This window comes from Heterodontus francisci, chromosome 23 (assembly GCF_036365525.1).
Source record: "Heterodontus francisci isolate sHetFra1 chromosome 23, sHetFra1.hap1, whole genome shotgun sequence".
In the NCBI taxonomy this organism is placed as follows: domain Eukaryota; kingdom Metazoa; phylum Chordata; class Chondrichthyes; order Heterodontiformes; family Heterodontidae; genus Heterodontus; species Heterodontus francisci.
This window is the reverse complement of record NC_090393.1, coordinates 31,282,628-31,299,718: the sequence shown is the minus strand read 5'-3', so window position 1 is coordinate 31,299,718 and position 17,091 is coordinate 31,282,628.

Below are 17,091 nucleotides of genomic sequence, written 5' to 3'. Positions count from 1 at the left end.
AAGGTATGGAAAGATGTCAGTTGTCCCTTTTTGGTTTGGCATCCCAAATATGCATAGATGGCTGTCACAGGGATCTTCCTAGAATAGTTCTTTTCTGGCGACTTTGAGTATCAGTTTGGCAGGCTTTCCAAGAGAAATGCAGCAACAGGGGTTTCTGGCAGGCCTTTCAGGAGGAATGCAACATCAATTTGTCTATTTCTAGCACTCACTTCTAAAAGCTTCACAAAGAGATGGAAAAGCTGGCAGGCTTTTCAAAGTGGTGGAAAAAATCTGATCTGGGTTTTGTCCTTGGCAGGTTGATTTTTAACTTCTTTCAAAACACTCCACACCCCAACTGATTATCTAAAACGAAACCAAAAACAATATCTCTAGAGTAAAGCTTCTTGATCCCTATAAACCTTGACCTGCCACTTCTCTGTAAACATATTCTCCAAGTCAAAAAACCCATGCTGGGTATTTATCTGAAGGCAGGTGACTTCCAGTAAGGGTTGTTTACAAACCAAGTCCAAAAGACCTTCCGATGATCTCAGCGAAAAAAAAATCCATGGGATCCTTTTCAGTTTTCCCAAACAAAACAATGTCCATAATTCTAAAATGAGTCCTCAAAAAAAAAAAAAAAAACTGAACAAAAAATACAGAAATGCCATCATAACACCTCTCACATACCTACTCCTTTTCGGGCACTTCTTTAAAATCTACCTCTGACCATGCTTTTGCCCAGTGTTTCTTTTGGCTCAGCACCCGTTTTTTTTTCTTGCACCAATGTAAAGTCCTTTGGGATGTTTTTCTATATTCAATGATCTAAAAATCCAAGTTGGTTGTAGTGACTCATGAATTAACAATTTTTATGATTGATTGTCAATCAACTGTAAAGTAAAATCTTGTTCTAAAATTAACCTGAATGCACTAGATTAATAAATCTACATTTCTGGAGTGCTGTGTTCCTCTGAAACCATCCCCCACCCCAGCACACACAATTAATTGAAACATTCAGAAAGGAATTGGACTATAGATTATGTAGATAATGAAAAATCAGGTCCTAAAGATCTGCATTTTAAAAGTAAACTATGTACTGAATAACTCTTTTTCTCATTCTTGTATTTGAGAAGTCTGAATTTGAATCACTGGTTGAGTGGCATCTGTTTTTTTGAAAGAGAAATTTGCATTCTTATTCCAGCCCCTCTCCCACCACCACCCAGTACACACAAGTGCGTGTATGTGCTGCTGTCTTCCACCTCATTTTTAGATGTGTAACTGAGGGGTGAAATTTGTACTTCGATTCATCTGCTTTCTGTGGCTTCATGTTTTTTTTTGTCTGCTGAGAGACCGGTTAATTGAGGAAAGTGGCCTATCCATATCTGATTCTTCCTACTCATAGGCTGTCATTGAATTTGGCCTTCAAATTCCAATTTGGACCCTTGGAAATGTAAACAGTCTGTTACTTTATCCATTCCAGTAACAGTTTTTCTCTCCAAAACTCTGTGGGCCGAAGGGCCTGTTTCAGTGCTGTATCACTCACTGACTGTGACTCTATGACTAATAGGCTATTTTCAGCAAATTAATGTTCATCAGGATTCATTAGCAACAATGTCAGAATAGTGCTGCAGTGTGTGTGGTGACAAGTGTGTTGTGAAGATCTGGGATTGTAGTGTTCCACGGAGTCCTGAGACCTGCAATTGCGCTGTAGTATGGGGAGTTACAACATGCAGTGCAACAGGGAAGGCTGGGTATTGCAGTGTGCAGTGAGATAGGGAAAGTGGGTGCTGCAATGAATGAGAATGCATCTTTAAAGCATAAACAGAGAATAAATGTGACATCTCAAAATGCAGGTAGTGGTTGATTTAAAATGTCGTAGTGCAGTAACACAAGAGACGCGAAGTGGAATCCTTTAAAACAAAAGCAAAATACTGTGGATGCTGAAAATCTGAGATAACAGCAAATGTTGGAAATACTCAGCGGGTCTAGCAGCATCTGTGGAAAAATGACCCTTCAGAACTGGGAAAAGTTAGAAATGTCGTAGGCTATAAGTAGGTCAAATGGGGGAGGGGGGATAAAGAATAAAAGGGAAGGTCTGTGACAGGGTGGAAGACAGGAGACATTAGATAAGAGTTGGTGGGGCAGAGCCAAAGGGCTTAGTAATGGGACAAGTAAAGTAATAATGGGCTGAATTTTCTGCACCAGCCATCTGTTTCAGCGGCCCACCTATGTGGGCTGCATGTCGCAGAGCTGCCACAATCTTCCGTATGGCGGCTCTTTTAAATAGCCAGGGCGAGCCCCCACCCGCAATCACATGAAGGGGACGGGCTGTCCGACCCGGCAATGGTGTCAGCTGCCTGTGCACAGGCGCTGATGTCATTTTGAAAGAGTGGTCAGCTCTACCGGGAAATTTAAATATTTAAAGGTAAAGCAAATAAAAATAAAGACATCTCTTTTGCCCCTCTCCCACCCCCCAATAACAACAAAATTAATTATTTGCCCTTCTCCCCCCCCCCACCCCCCCCCCCCCCCGCCAAACAAACACTTAAAATACTTACCTTGTCCATCTGACCTCCCACCACCCCCCTGCAAACTGCACGAACCTTAAACTCCAACCCTTCCCACCATCCCCTACACCCATGACATTAATTTGACCCCCCCAACCGCACTGACAAACTTGCCTCCTCCCCCTTCCCCACCAGTGTGGCGCCTTGTCCCCGGACGGGGATCCGAAGGCGTGGGAGTGCCGGCCACGAGGCCAAAGATCGCAGCGGGATGTCAGGTGGCAACATGAGTGTCATTAATTCATTCATTTTAATTTATTTAAATATTCAAATTGGGGTCCCGTCGTCGAGCGGTGGGGAGTCTGCCACAAGGCCTCGCCACTGCCGGTAATACTGGGCCGAGCCCTCCTACCGTCTGGATGTGTGGCGGCCTTTTCCTGGAGGCATCTTCAGGCCTCCCACCCGCCCTCCCCCCAAAGCCACGGAACCCACGTCTGGGGGAAGAACAAAATGCAGCCCAATAGATGTGTCCAGAGAAGGTGTCAATTGTAGAATGGTGAACAGCTGCTGTCCAAAAGGAAAAATGAGAGGGAAAAACAAGATTAAGCGTGCAAAGAAAAGCAATCAAAATGGGGCCAGAGACTATGGTCTGAAATTGTTGAACTCAACGTTGAGTGCAGAAGGCTGTAAAGTGCCTAATCGAAAGATGAAGTGCTGTTCTTTGAGCTTCATTGGAACACTGCAGTAGGCCGAGGACAGATATCAACATGACAGCAAGGTGGAGAATCAAAATGGCAGGCCACTGGAAGCTTTTGATAAACAGAAGGTTGGCTTTAAGCAATGGTGCCCCAAATCGTTGCATGTGACAGGATTACACTGTGTACTGGCATAGATCTATTGGACCCATGCTTTGTAATGAGTCTCGAGCTGAAAGTGAAAATTTTCTTTCAATTAGAGTATGGAATAAGGACACTTTTCTTCTCCCCAGATTTGAATGCATAGGTGAAGGTTCATCACGCTAATGAGTTGCTAATTGTAGATCAGCTTTCCTATAATTGTTGACCCAATTATTTTGCGTAATTAAAATGTGTGAAAAATGAATAATCCATTTCCGACTTCAGTATCAAAAGTGTGAAAATAACAATGTTTAACTGATTTTTTAAAATCTTGTCTGAATCACTTAGTTACTATGTGAAAATATTTTTCTTTTCTTCTATTTGGAACCAGGAAGTGTGAGAGCAGCACATTTAGTTTAAGGCAGGAGCCAAGAGTAGTTTCTTCCATTTTGAATTTCAGTTAAACTTATTTGAGGCTTTTTATATCTTACACTATTCATTATTTTGTATTAAAATTACACTGTTACATTGGGAATTACAATTTTTTTCAAGCCTCCCTATTGTTACGATCCTATTAGGGACCATTAACTTTTAAAAAGAGAAAGTCAAATTCCCAGTTATTACTGAAAGAATTATGCTATAAGATTTCATGTTTGAAACAAAAAAAGTTTTACATGAGTTAAACAAAGCAAAACACTAACTTAACATGGCAATTTGAAATCACATACTTTAAATTTAACATTTGAACAAAACATACCTTCAACTCTCAATCTCAATAGTAAACACCCCTATTTTGACTTTTACTTCCAGCCCAAGAATTCCCCTATACTTTACAGGATCTTGGCAGTTTGTTGACTTCTTTTGGGACCAATCCAAAGTGTACCACAGCTCTTAGGAGTTCACTTTGATTTGTTTTTATTTGTATGTGGGCATCGCTGGCTAGGCCAGCATTTATTGCCCATCCCTAATTACCCTTGAGAAGGTGATGGTGAGCTGCATTCTTGAACTGCTGCAGTCATTGGGGTGTAGGTACACCAACAGTGCTGTTAGGAAGGGAGTTCCAGGATTTTGACTCAGCGACAGTGAAGGAACGGCAATATAGTTCCATATAGTTCCTTAATTTCTCAGCTGTCTTCCAAAGTGTGAGATCTCCTGGGGATTCTACCTTTAGCTTCGGCTAGGCAATCCCCCAGTTCTCTTCCAACACCACCTGAATCTGGACTTCCCAGCTTGAGCTTGGGCCTTACTCAAAACAGAAATACCCCTGCTTCCTGATGGACTCTTCTGAGTCCAGTTGCTCCCAAAGCCAACTGCTTTCCAAAAGCTAACTGACTGAGCTGGATTTTACCAACCCCTCGACCCATGAAGCCGAGAAGGCCCTGCCACATATTACCGGTGGCGGTGAGGCCCCCCCCTGTCGTTTGACGCCAGGGCCTTCATTTACACATTAAAATTAATTAAAATAAATGCAGATGAACCTACCTGGTCCCAGCGACCGTCCCATGCCAATTTTACGGCCGCTGGCCACAACTCGCGCGCCTTCGGAACTCTGTATGGAGTTCCAAGGTAAGACACTGGTGGGGAAGGGGGGCGACTGAAAATTTCAGGGCAGGAGGGATGGGGAAACGGTGAAACCCGCTCCGATTAGTTGGGACGGTGGGAATGGGTTTAGGGTCAAAGGGAATAAAGTTCGGGGGGAAAGATCGTGAGCGAAAACTCACTTTTTTGGGAGGGGGGAACAGGACAAAAAAAAACTATTCATATATGGGGGACAGCAGAGGGGATTGGAAATGTCAATAAAATTTTATTGAATTTTGTCACACCCCTGTCCCTTTAAACATTTAAATAGCACTGAAGGGCTTGTAGCCCTTTAAAAATGGCACCTGCGTGGTGGCACCGGACGCTGTTGCTGGGGTCGCAGCGGCCGCCCCCTCTATATCATTGGGGGCGGGCATTCCACCCCCTCCATTTAAATGAGCTCCTGCGCAAAATATTACAGGGGCTCTGAGGCGGCCGCTGAGCGCAGGCACCGCTGAGATCCAAGCGTACTGTGTCAGCAAGCACAAAGATTTAAAAAAACACCTGACCAAAGGCATCTCCCCAAATCATTCATCTCCACAGCAATTTGATGCATGTGGGATGTCCCAGATAGTGGTTTAAACTAAATACCTCCAACTCCAAACATCTCTTTGCTTTCTGATACCCAGATGAATAATTAATATTGCTAACAATGACAGAGCAATCCCTTCCAGATCTTCTGGCTACAACTCCCAACTAAGCAAGTCACACCTGTTGAATGCACATCCTGTGCCATGTGGGGACTCCAGGACCCTACCCATGTCCTTGACAGCTACATGTGCAGAAAGTGCCACCAAATGCAAAAACTCAAGCGCCAAATCTTGGAACTCGAGGTGCAGCTGGTGTCACTAAGGTGCATTCGCGAGGATGAGCAATAGGTGGATAGTACGTTTCAAGGGGTAGTCACCCCACAGATTGAGAGAGCGCAGGCAGAGAGGGACTGGGTGGCTGCCAGACAGACAAGTACGCCAAGGCAGGTAGCGCAGGAGTCACCGGAGGGCATGTCACTTTCTAACTGGTATTCAGTTCTGAGTACTGATGGAAGAGAGGGTTCCCCTGGAGAGTGCAGTGAGAGTCATGACCAGAGCACCATGGGTGGCTCAGCTGTGCAGGGAGGGAGGAGAAAGGACAGGAGAGCAATAGTGGTTGAGGATTCTATAGTTAGGGGAACAGACAGGCATTTCTGTGGTCACAGATATGATTCCAGAATGGTATGTTGTCTTCCTGGTGCAAGGGTTATGGATATCAATGAGTGGCTACAGAGCATTCTGGAGGGCGAGGGTGAACAGCCAGAGGTCATGGCCCACATTGGTACCAATGATATAGGTAGAAAAAAGGATGAGGTACTGCAGGCTGAGTTTAGGGAGTTAGGAACGAGATTAGCAGGCAAGACCTCAAAGGTAATAATCTCCTGATTGCTCCCAAGGCCACATGCTAGTGAGTATAGAAATAGGGAATACACTAGGTGTGTAGCTGGAGAGATAGTGCAGGAGGGAGGGCTTCAGATTTCTGGGGCATTGGGACCGGTTCTGGGGAAGATGGGACCTGTATAAGCCTAAATTTAGACCTGAACAGGACCAGGACAAATATCCTTGCAGGAAGGTTTACTAGTGCTGTTGGGGATGGTTTAAACTAGATTGGCAGGGGGATGGGAACCTGAGGGCAGTTTCAGATCGGACAAATTTAGAGCAGGGAACGGGAGGCAGAAAATTAGCGAGTGACTCTGAAAGACAGATGAAGCAAAGGTTAAAAAATGTGCAGCACAGGAATTTGTCAGTGTTAAAAGGTATTTATTTAAATGCAAGGAGTATAGCAAATAAAGCCGATGAGCTGAGGGCACAGTTAGACACATGGCAGCATGATTTTATTGCTATCACAGAAACTTGGCTTAAAGTGGGACAAAAATGGCAGCTCAACATCCTTGGATATAAAGTTTTCAGATGGGATAGAAAGGGAGATAAAAAAAGGAGTGGGCGTAGCCTTATTGGTTCAAGAATCAATTACAGCTGTGAGGCGGCGCAGTGGTTAGCACCGCAGCCTCACAGCTCCAGCAACCCGGGTTCAATTCCGGGTACTGCCTGTGTGGAGTTTGCAAGTTCTCCCTGTGTCTGCGTGGGTTTCCTCCGGGTGCTCCGGTTTCCTCCCACATGCCAAAGACTTGCAGGTTGATAGTTTAATTGGCGATTATAAATTGACCCTAGTATCGGTGGGTGGTAGGGAAATATATAGGGACAGGTGGGGATGTGATAGGAATATGGGAATAGTGTAGGATTAGTATAAATGGGTGGTTGATGGTCGGCACAGACTCGGTGGGCCGAAGGGCCTGTTTCAGTGCTGTATCTCTCTAAAAAAAAATATGCTAAATGAATCATCAAATGAGGCCATATGGGTTGAGCTCAGAAATAAAAAAGGGGCAGCCACACTACTAGGAGTGTACAATAGACCCCAAACTAGTGAGAGGAAGATAGAAGAACAAATATGTAGGCAAATTTCTGAGTGCAAAAACAATAGGGCAATAATAATTGGGGATTTCAACTACCCTAATATTAATTGGGATACAAACAGTGTGAAAGGCACAAAATTCTTGAACTGCATTCAAGACGACTTTTTTAACCAGCACGTAACAAGTCCAATGAGAGGAGGTACAATTCTAGATTTAGTCTTAGGAAATGAAGCTGGGCAAGTGGATGAAGTAGCAGTGGGTGACCATTTTGGAGATAGTGACCATAATACAGTTAAATTTAGCATTATTATGGAAAAGGACAAAGATAAAACAGGAGTAAAAGTTCTAAATTGGGGGAAGGCAAATTTTATGAAGCTGAGAGGTGATCTGGCGAAAGTGGACTGGATACAGCTACTTGAAGGAAAACCAGTGGCAAACCAGTGGGAGGCATTCAAAAGAGAGATTCTACGGGCACAGTGTAGGCATGTCCCCACAAAGAAAAAGGATGGTACTGCTAAATCTAAAGCTCCCTGGTTATCTAGAATCATACAGGGTAAGATAAAGCAGAAAAAGAAAGCTTGCAACAGTCACAAAAAAAACTTTATATTTTAGAAAGCCGAGAGGAGTATAGAAAGTGCAGGGGTGAAGTAAAAAAGGAAATTAGAAAAGCAGAGAGGACATGAAAAAATATTGGCAGGTAAAATCAAGAAAAATCCAAAGATGTTTTATCAGTACATCAATAGCATGAGGATAACTAAGGAAAGGGTAGGGCCGATCAGAGATGTACAAGGTAACTTATCCTTGGATGCAGAAGATGTCAACAGGGTTCTTAATGAGTACTTTGTCTCTATATTCACAAAGGCGAGGGATGATGCAGACATTGTAGTTAAAGAGGAGTGTGAAATATTAGGTAGGATTAGCATAATGAGAGAGGAAGTACTAGAGGGTCTGGTATCCTTGAAAGTGCATAAAACACCAGGGCCAGATGGATTGTATCCCATGCTGTTAAAGGAAGCCATGGAGGAAATGACGGATGCTCTGAGGATCATCTTCAAATCTTCACTAGATACAGGCGAGGTACTGGAGGATTGGAGGTCTGCAAACGTTATACCATTGTTTAAAAAGGGTGTGAGGGATAGGCCAAGTAATTATAGGCTGGTCAGTTTGACCTCAGTGGTGGGCAAATTATTAGAATCAATTCTGAGAGAGAGGATAAACTGTCACTTAGAAAGGCATGGATTAATCAGGGATAGTCAGCATGGATTTGTTAAGGGAAGGTCGTAATTTACTAACTTAATTGCATTTTTTGAGGAAGTAATAAGGAGGATTGATGAAGGTAGTGCAGTGGATGCTGTCTACATGGATTTTAGTAAGACATTTGGGTGGCGCAGTGGCGCAGTGGTTAGCACCGCAGCCTCACAGCTCCAGCGACCCGGGTTCGATTCTGGGTACTGCCTGTGCGGAGTTTGCAAGTTCTCCCTGTGACCACGTGGGTTTCCGCTGGGTGCTCCGGTTTCCTCCCACAGCCAAAGACTTGCAGGTTGATAGGTAAATTGGCCATCGTAAATTGCCCCTAGTATAGGTAGGTGGTAGGGAAATTGAGGGGATGTGTTAGGGAATATGGGATTAATGTAGGATTAGTATAAATGAGTGGTTGTTGTTCGGCACAGACTTGGTGGGCTGAAAGGCCTGTTTCAGTGCTGTATCTCTAAATAAAAATGTTCTTAAAATTTTGACAAGGTCCCACATGGCAGACTGTTCAGAAAAGTAAAAGCCCATGGGATACAGAGGAATGTGGCGAGTTGGATCCAAAATTGGCTCAGAGACATTTTGCAAATGGATGGCAGTTTCCAGTGGCATTCCACAGCATCGGGTCGGGTTAGTGTTGGGTCCCTTGCTGTTTGTGGTATATATTAATGATTTGGACTTAAATGTGTGAGGCATGATTGGGAAATTTGCAGATGACACAAAAATTGTCATGTAGTTGTTAGCGAAGAGGATAGCTGTAGACTCCAGAATGATATCAATGGTTGGTTGAGTGGGCGGAAAAGTGGCAAATTGAATTCAATCAAGAGAAGTGTGAGGTAATGCATTTGAGGAGGGCAAACAAAGCAAGGGAATACACAAAAAACGGGATGATATTGAGAGGGGTAGAGGGACTGAGACCTTGGAGTACATGTCCTCAGGTACCTGACGATGGCAGGACAGGTAGACAGAGTGGTAAAGAAGGCATATGGAATGCTTTCCTTTATTGGCTGAGGTATAGAATACAAAAGCAGGGATGTAACGCTGGAACTGTATAAAACGCTAGTTAGGCCACAGCTGGAGTATTGCGTACAGTTCTGGGTACATTACAGGAAGGACATAATTGCTCTGGAGAGAGTACAGGGGAGATTTACAAGAATGTTGACAGGGCTGGAAAATTGCAGCCACGAGGAAAGATTGGATTGGCTAGGCTTGTTTTCCTTAGAACAGAGAAGGCTGGTGTTGTGACTTAATTGAGGTGTACAAAATTATGAGGGGCCTAGATAGAGTGACAGGAAGGACCTGTTTCCCTAGCGGAGAGATTAATTACTTGTGGGCACAGATTTAAGGTGATTCATAGAAGGATTAGAGGGAACATGAGGAAAAATCTTTTCACCCAAAGGGTGGTGGATGTCTGGAATTCACTGTCAGGAATGGTGGTGGAGGCAGAAACCCTCAACTCATTTAAAAGGTACCTGGACATGCACCTGAAATGCTATAATCTGCAAGGCTATGCACTAGGTGCGGGAAGGTGGGATTAGATTGGACAGATCATTTTTTCAGCCGGCGCAGACATGATGGGCTGAATGGCCTCTTTCTGTGCTGTAACGTTTCAACGGTTGTATGGTTCTAAGTCCACTTGCTGTATTATGCCTCTCGCCTCTCTAATTCTGTATCAGTAAGCACTCGGAGAAATCTTTGAACTTTAAAGTTTGGGTGGTCTGCAACCTTTTGAATTTCTTACAGCTACACATTTAATTCCCCAAAACTAGAAGTGACCTCTAAAATATTAATACAAACCATGAATTAGATGATCAAATTTATGTGGATAGAGCATGGTGTTGGCTGTACTGTCACCTCTACCTCGAACTTGAAGTCCTCATTGAGTCATCTGCTTGGCATTTAGATCACAAAAGGCACTTACTTTGTTTTAGCTGATGATCAGCCCACCTGTATAATTCAAGCCTCTGGTGAGTCAGTGACTAACTCATATTAGTGCATGTTTGAATTGTGGGTGGCAGCTGATAAATTGCTAGTCAAGTAACTTGATAAGGTTATTTGTGCAGTATGAAATGTTTGGGTTACTGTTTGGTTTAAGCAATTCATTTACAACTGTATGTGAATCCTTGTTTCACACCTTCCTTCTCAGGGTTGCATTGCTTTTTTTATTCATCGATGGAATGTGGGAGTTGCAGGCAAGGCCAGCATTTATTACCCACCTCTAATTGTCCTTGAGAAGGTGGTGGTGAGCTGCTGCATTGAACCACTGTGGTCCATGTGATGAAGGTACTCCCACAGTGTTGTTGGATTTGAACCAGCGACGATGAAGGTACAGTGATATATTTCCAAGTCAGAATGATGTGTGGCTTGGAGAGGATCTTGAAGGTGGTGGTGTTCCCATGCGCCAGCTGCCCATGTCTTTCTTGGTGGCAGAAATTGTGGGTTTGAGAGGTGCTGTCGAAGAATTCCTGCAGTGCACCTCGTAGATAGTACACACTGCAGACATGGTGCACTGGTGGTGAAGGGAGTGAATATTTAAGGTGGTGGATTGGGTGCCAGTCAAGCAGGCTGCTTTGCACTGGATAGTGTCAAGCTTCTTGAGTGGTGCTGGAACTGCACTCATGCAGGCAAGTGCAGAATATTCCATCACACTCCTGACATGTGCCTTGTAAATGGTGGAAAGGCTTTGGGAAGTCAGAAGGTGAGTCACTCACTGCAGAGTATCCAGCTTCTGACCTGCTCTTAAAGCCACAATATTTATGTGGCTGGTCCAGTTAAGTTTTTAATTATTCGTTACCCTCTGGATGTTGATGGTGGGGGCTTAGATGATGGTAATCACATTGAATGCCAAGGTGAAGCAGGTCGTCTTTCTCTTGTTGGAGATGTTCATTGCCTGGCACATATGTGGTGCTAATGTTAGTTATCAGTCTGAATGTTGTCCAGGTCTTGCTGAATGCAGACACAGACTGCCTCAGCTGCTTCTGAGGAGTTTCGAATGGAACTAAACACTGTGAAATCATCAGCAAATATCCCCACTTCTTATGATGGAGGATAGGCCATTGATCAAGGAGCTGAAGTCGGTTAGGCCTAAGATACTGCAGTGATGTACTGGGGCTGAGACAATTGGCCTCCAACAACCACAACCATCTTCCTTTGTGCTCGATATGATTCCAGCCAGTGGAGAGTTTGCTCGCTCACTCCCGTTGACTTAAATTTTGCTAAGGCTCCTTGATGACACACTCAGTCAAATACTGCCTTGATGTCAAGGGCAGTCACTCTCATCTCACCTCTGGAATTCAGCTCTTTTGTCCATGCTATCCCAAAGACACCATGAGTTCTGCAACCAAATGGCCCTAGTGGAATCAAACTGAGCACTGGTGAGCGGTTTATTGCTGAGTAAGTGCCGGTTGATTGCATTGTTGATGACCCCTTCAATCACTTTGCTGATGGTTGAGAGTAAACTGATGGGGCGGTAATTGCTGGATTGGATTTGTCCTGGTTTTTGTGGACAGTACATACCTGGACAATTTTCCACTTTGTTAGGTAGATGCCAGTGTTGTAGCTGCCCTGAAATAGCTTGGCCAGGTGCATGACTAGTTCTGGAGCTCAAGCCTTCGGGGCTAGAGCTGGGATGTTGTTAGGGCCAATAGTTTTGCTGTATCCTCTGCGCTCAGCTGTTCCTTGATATCCTGTGGCTGAAGGCAAGCTTCTGTGATGGTGGAGACCTCAGGGCAAGGCTAAGATGGATCATCCGCTAGGGATGTCTGGCTGACGATCGTTCAAAATGCTTCAGCCTTGTCATTTGCATGCATTTGTTAGGCTTTGCCATTGAGGATGAGGATATTCGTTGAGCTCCTCTTCCAGTTAGTTGTTTAATTGTCCAACACCATTCATGACTGGATGTGGCATGACTGGATATGGCAGGACTGCAGAGCTTTGACCTGATCCATTGCCTGTGGGGTCACATGGCTCTGTCCATTACATGCTACCTCCATGGTTTAATATGTTTGTAGTCCTGTGGTATAACTTCACCAGGTTAGCACATCATTTTTCGAAATGCCTGGTGCTGCACCTGGCATACTCATCCGAATTCATCATTGAACCAGAGTTGGTCCCTTGGCTTAATGGTAAATGGCAGAGGGAGGAATATGCCGGGCCATGTGAAACTTACTATCTGTATGTACAAGCAGAAATCAAGATTTCCCTGAATTTTGCACCACCAGTGTTCTGAGGCCATGCACAGCATAACTGTGCTCACAGTGAGAGGTAAGGACAGTTCTGAATTTTGCTGCCTTTAAATGCAAATAGAAATTTGAAGATTCACTGTGAGATTTCTGTAAAAGAATAAAAGGAAATGGAAGTTGCTTATGCTGGAGAAAACCTGCTCAAAATGCACAGCACTGCTGTTCATGTCCTTCCTACCGCTAAATGGAGTTTGTGTTAATGCAGCACAGGGGCAGTTGTAATAAAGCATAAAGGCACTTGTTGTGTAGAATGATAGAATGTTAAACACCAGGGTTGAGTCCCTTCCAGCTATTTTTGAGTCTTTCTCTTGTCATGGACATCACCCAGTTGAGAAGGCCAATGGGTGATCTGACTGAAGTGCACCAAACAAACTTCTTGCTCGAGGTGACTAATGGGATGTACATGAAGGAAGTCAATGGCCACTGATTTCCCATTCGCATGGTATTGAGAAATTGCAAATAACTATAATTGAAACCGGCTGCAAAAATTCAATTATTTCCTATGCAAAGATTTAGTTCAAGGGCAACTATTGCATTACATACAGATCTATCCCACTTTCTCTTTCATAACCCCCCTCTTGTTATTGCTGTCCACCTACCATCCCCCAAAATATGGCACTGAATTTTCTCCCATTTTATTTCACGCAAGGAAATGGCAGCTTCAGTGCTTGGTTTTGTTAACCCACAATGGTGCAACATTGAAAAATTCTGTTTTCAATACTTCTTTGTTGATCCACTGAGATGCAAATTATCTGCACTACATTACAGTATATGGTACACAAAACCTGTCATCATGTTAAAAATATAGAATGTTGTAGACTCATACATTTGTCATGTTAAGTGACTGTATAAGTAAGTTACCTTTTCAGAGGATAGCTTAATTTCAGTCCCATGAGATTCCCCTTAAGGGGCCACTTTAACATAGGGCTGAATTTTCTCAGGTGGGTCATGAGCCCAACATCAGCCTTAAGTCCGAGTCGGGAACCTGGAAGTGGCTGTGGCGGAACGTTGGATGTGATCTTCCCCAAGGTGACCCATTAAGAAGCCCAATTAGGGATGGCCATGTTCCAGCATCGGGATGTCTGTTCAGCATAGCCCATGGGTAGGGCCGCTGGCGGCCTTTGCAATATGGGTGCTGCTGAAAGGCCAGCAACAGGAGTGTCAACGGTGCCATGGAAGGCGCCTTCAGTAAGAGGGCAGTGGCTGCCATTGCAGCAGGTACTACACCCATTAGCGGAGACGTCAGGCTCTATGAAGTGGCTGCAATGGCTCGCCTTCTGTCTGGGGAGACCTGAGCACTGCCATTTAATGCCTTGCATGGTTTGTGGCTCTGACCACCTGCTGTGAAGCTGCTTCCGCAGGGAACCCATAGGCCCCTGGTAAAAATTTCAATCCATTTCCACAACAGGGGTGGACTGCCCTGGCCGCTAGGAGCTCAATTCCGGGAAAAGTGCACGAAGCCAAGAACATGTCGCAAAGCCAGCCCAACGCGACTCGATCGCATTTCCCTCCACCCCTGCCTCAAAAGCTACCTCTGCGGGTCTAGGAAAATTCACCCCCTAGTGTCTTTCTACTTGCGAGTGTTAAAGTTAGTTGCAAATCCCATTTTAGATGGAGAACAGAGTCGTTAACTGCTCCCATTGACTGCTGGGAGTTGTAGCTCTTTATTTAATATTTTAATTAAACGTCTGGTTAAAGTTTTGACCTTCCAGAAATGGCAAACAGCTGTTAAACAAAACACTGACCATTGGTGGTAATGTTCAATCCAGATACACATAAAGTATGTCCCAACTTTACAAATGGTTATACAGCACTATACTTTATGCATGGCATTTATTTTCTTGAGGTCTGGGGCATCTTCTCTAAGAAAATTAATTTTTCCATGATGCATTTTTTTTAACATTTTGTCATTGATCCATATATGTGTCAATATTTTCTAATCTGTATACTTCTTTGAGAGAATATGCCCTATTAACTGTACTTGGATTTCCAGAAGGCATTTGATAAGGTGCCACATCAAAGGCTATTGCGGAAAATAAAAGCTCATGGTGTAGGGAGTAACATATTGACATGGATAGAAGATTGGCTAGCTAACAGGAAACAGAGAGTAGGCATAAATGGGTCATTTTCAGGTTGGCAAGATGTAACGAGTGGTGTGCCACAGGGATCAGTGCTGAGGCCTCAACGTTTTGCCATTTATATAAATGACTCTGATGAAGGAACCAAAGGTATGGTTGCTAAATTTGCTGATAACGCAGAGATCGGTGGGAAAGTAAGTTGTGAAGATGACATAAGGAGGCTACAAAGTGACATAGATAGATTAAGTGAGTGGGCAAAGATTTGGCAAATGGAGTGCAATGTGGGAAAATGTGAAATTGTCCATTTTGGCAGGAAGAATAAAAAAGAAGCATATTATCTAAATGGTGAGAGATTGCAGAGCTCTGAGATGCAGAGGGATCTGGGTGTCCTAGTGCATGAATCGCAAAAGGTTAGTATGCAGGTTCAACAAGTAATTAGGAAATCTAATAGAATGTTATCATTTATTGCGAGGGGAATTGAATACAAAAGTAGTGAGGTTATGCTTCAGTTATACAGGGTATTGGTGAGACCACATCGGGCTACTGTGCACAGTATTTGTCTCCTTATTTAAGGAAGGACATAAATGTGTTGGAAGTAGCTCAGCGAAGGTTTACAAGACTAATACCTGGAATGGGCGGGTTGTCTTGTGAGCAAAGGTTGGACAGGTTAGGCTTGTATCCGCTGGAGTTTGGAAGAGTAAGAGGCAACTTGATTGAAACATATAAGAATCTGAGGGGTCTTGACAGGGTGGTTGTGGAAAGGATGTTTTCCCTTGTGGGAGAATCTAGAAATAGGGGTCACTATTTAAGACAGAGATGAGCAGAAGTTTATTCTCTGAGTCTTTGGAACTCTCTTCCTCAAAAGGCAGTGGAATCAGAGTCATTAAATATTTTTAAGGCAGAGGTAGATAGATTCTTGATAAGCAATTCTTGATTATCGGGGGTAGGCAGGAATGTGGAGTCAAGGTTATAATCAGATCAGCCAAGATTATTAATTGGCAGAGCAGGCTCGATGGGCCGAGTGGCCTACTCCTGCTCCTAATTCGTATGTTCGTATTAAAGGGGACAGAAACTATATTGGTGAATCACACCAACTGTGATCAATTATTAACAAATTACACTTTTTAAAAAATCGTGTTTCTTGTATATACCTTTGATCAAATAGTGGGCAAAGAAATGTCATAGGAATGAATTTCTTCCCTAATATTCCCAATTGTAACTTCTAGGCTTTCTCTCCAAAATTAATAATTGATACTATTATAGTGTTATTAAAAAATAGCTCATCAGTACAGTAACTGCCTTACAAATAGGCCTTATTATACATTGAAGATGATTGTCTACATCGTCTTGACTGTGTGTCATTTGCTCTGTTGTGCTTTTGGAATCAGCATCTGATGTACTTCTTTGGATCCTACAGGAGAAGAGGTAGTCAATTCAGGTCCAAAGCTTCAGACTTTCACTGTTTGAGGTGGAGTGCTGCACTATTGTCATTTCTGTATATTTTTTGTCATCTCAATTAGTCTGCAACTTCCTGTAGTATTTTAAAATTAAAAGTGGATCAATGAGTTCACTGATCATTGCTTTATAATTTCATTCTAAATGAAAGGTGAACTGATGCCGTCTAATATGAAATGCACATAAATCTTCAATCCAATATCATGTTTAAATAATAGGTGAAGAAAAATTAACTTATAGACCAAACTATTTATAATTACCATGTAATAAGGAAGGAATAAAGGGGAGAGGGATAAATCTGTCAACTACAGGCCAGTCAGCCCAATGTCATTGGTGGGGAAAATTTAAGACAATAATTTGGGACCCAAATCCAGGTTATTAATACTGATCCCCGGAGAACACCACTCTATTTCCCTCCAGTTTGAAAAACAACCATTCACTAACCTCCATTTTCTGTCCTTTAACCAAGTTCATTGTTCTTTTCACTCCATGGGGCTTGGGAAAATTATGGGCTAATTTATTAATGACACCCGGGGGGGGGGGGGATGGTATATGTACACAATTTTTTGCAAGTGACAGGACAAACTGACAATATTGATTTTTTTTAAAATAATAAAGATGAGACCCTTGGCTTTAATTAATAAAGGCACTGAGTACAAAAGTAAGAAAGTTCTGCTTAACCTATATAAAACACTGTTTAGGCCTCATCTGGAATTCAATTTGGGGAACATG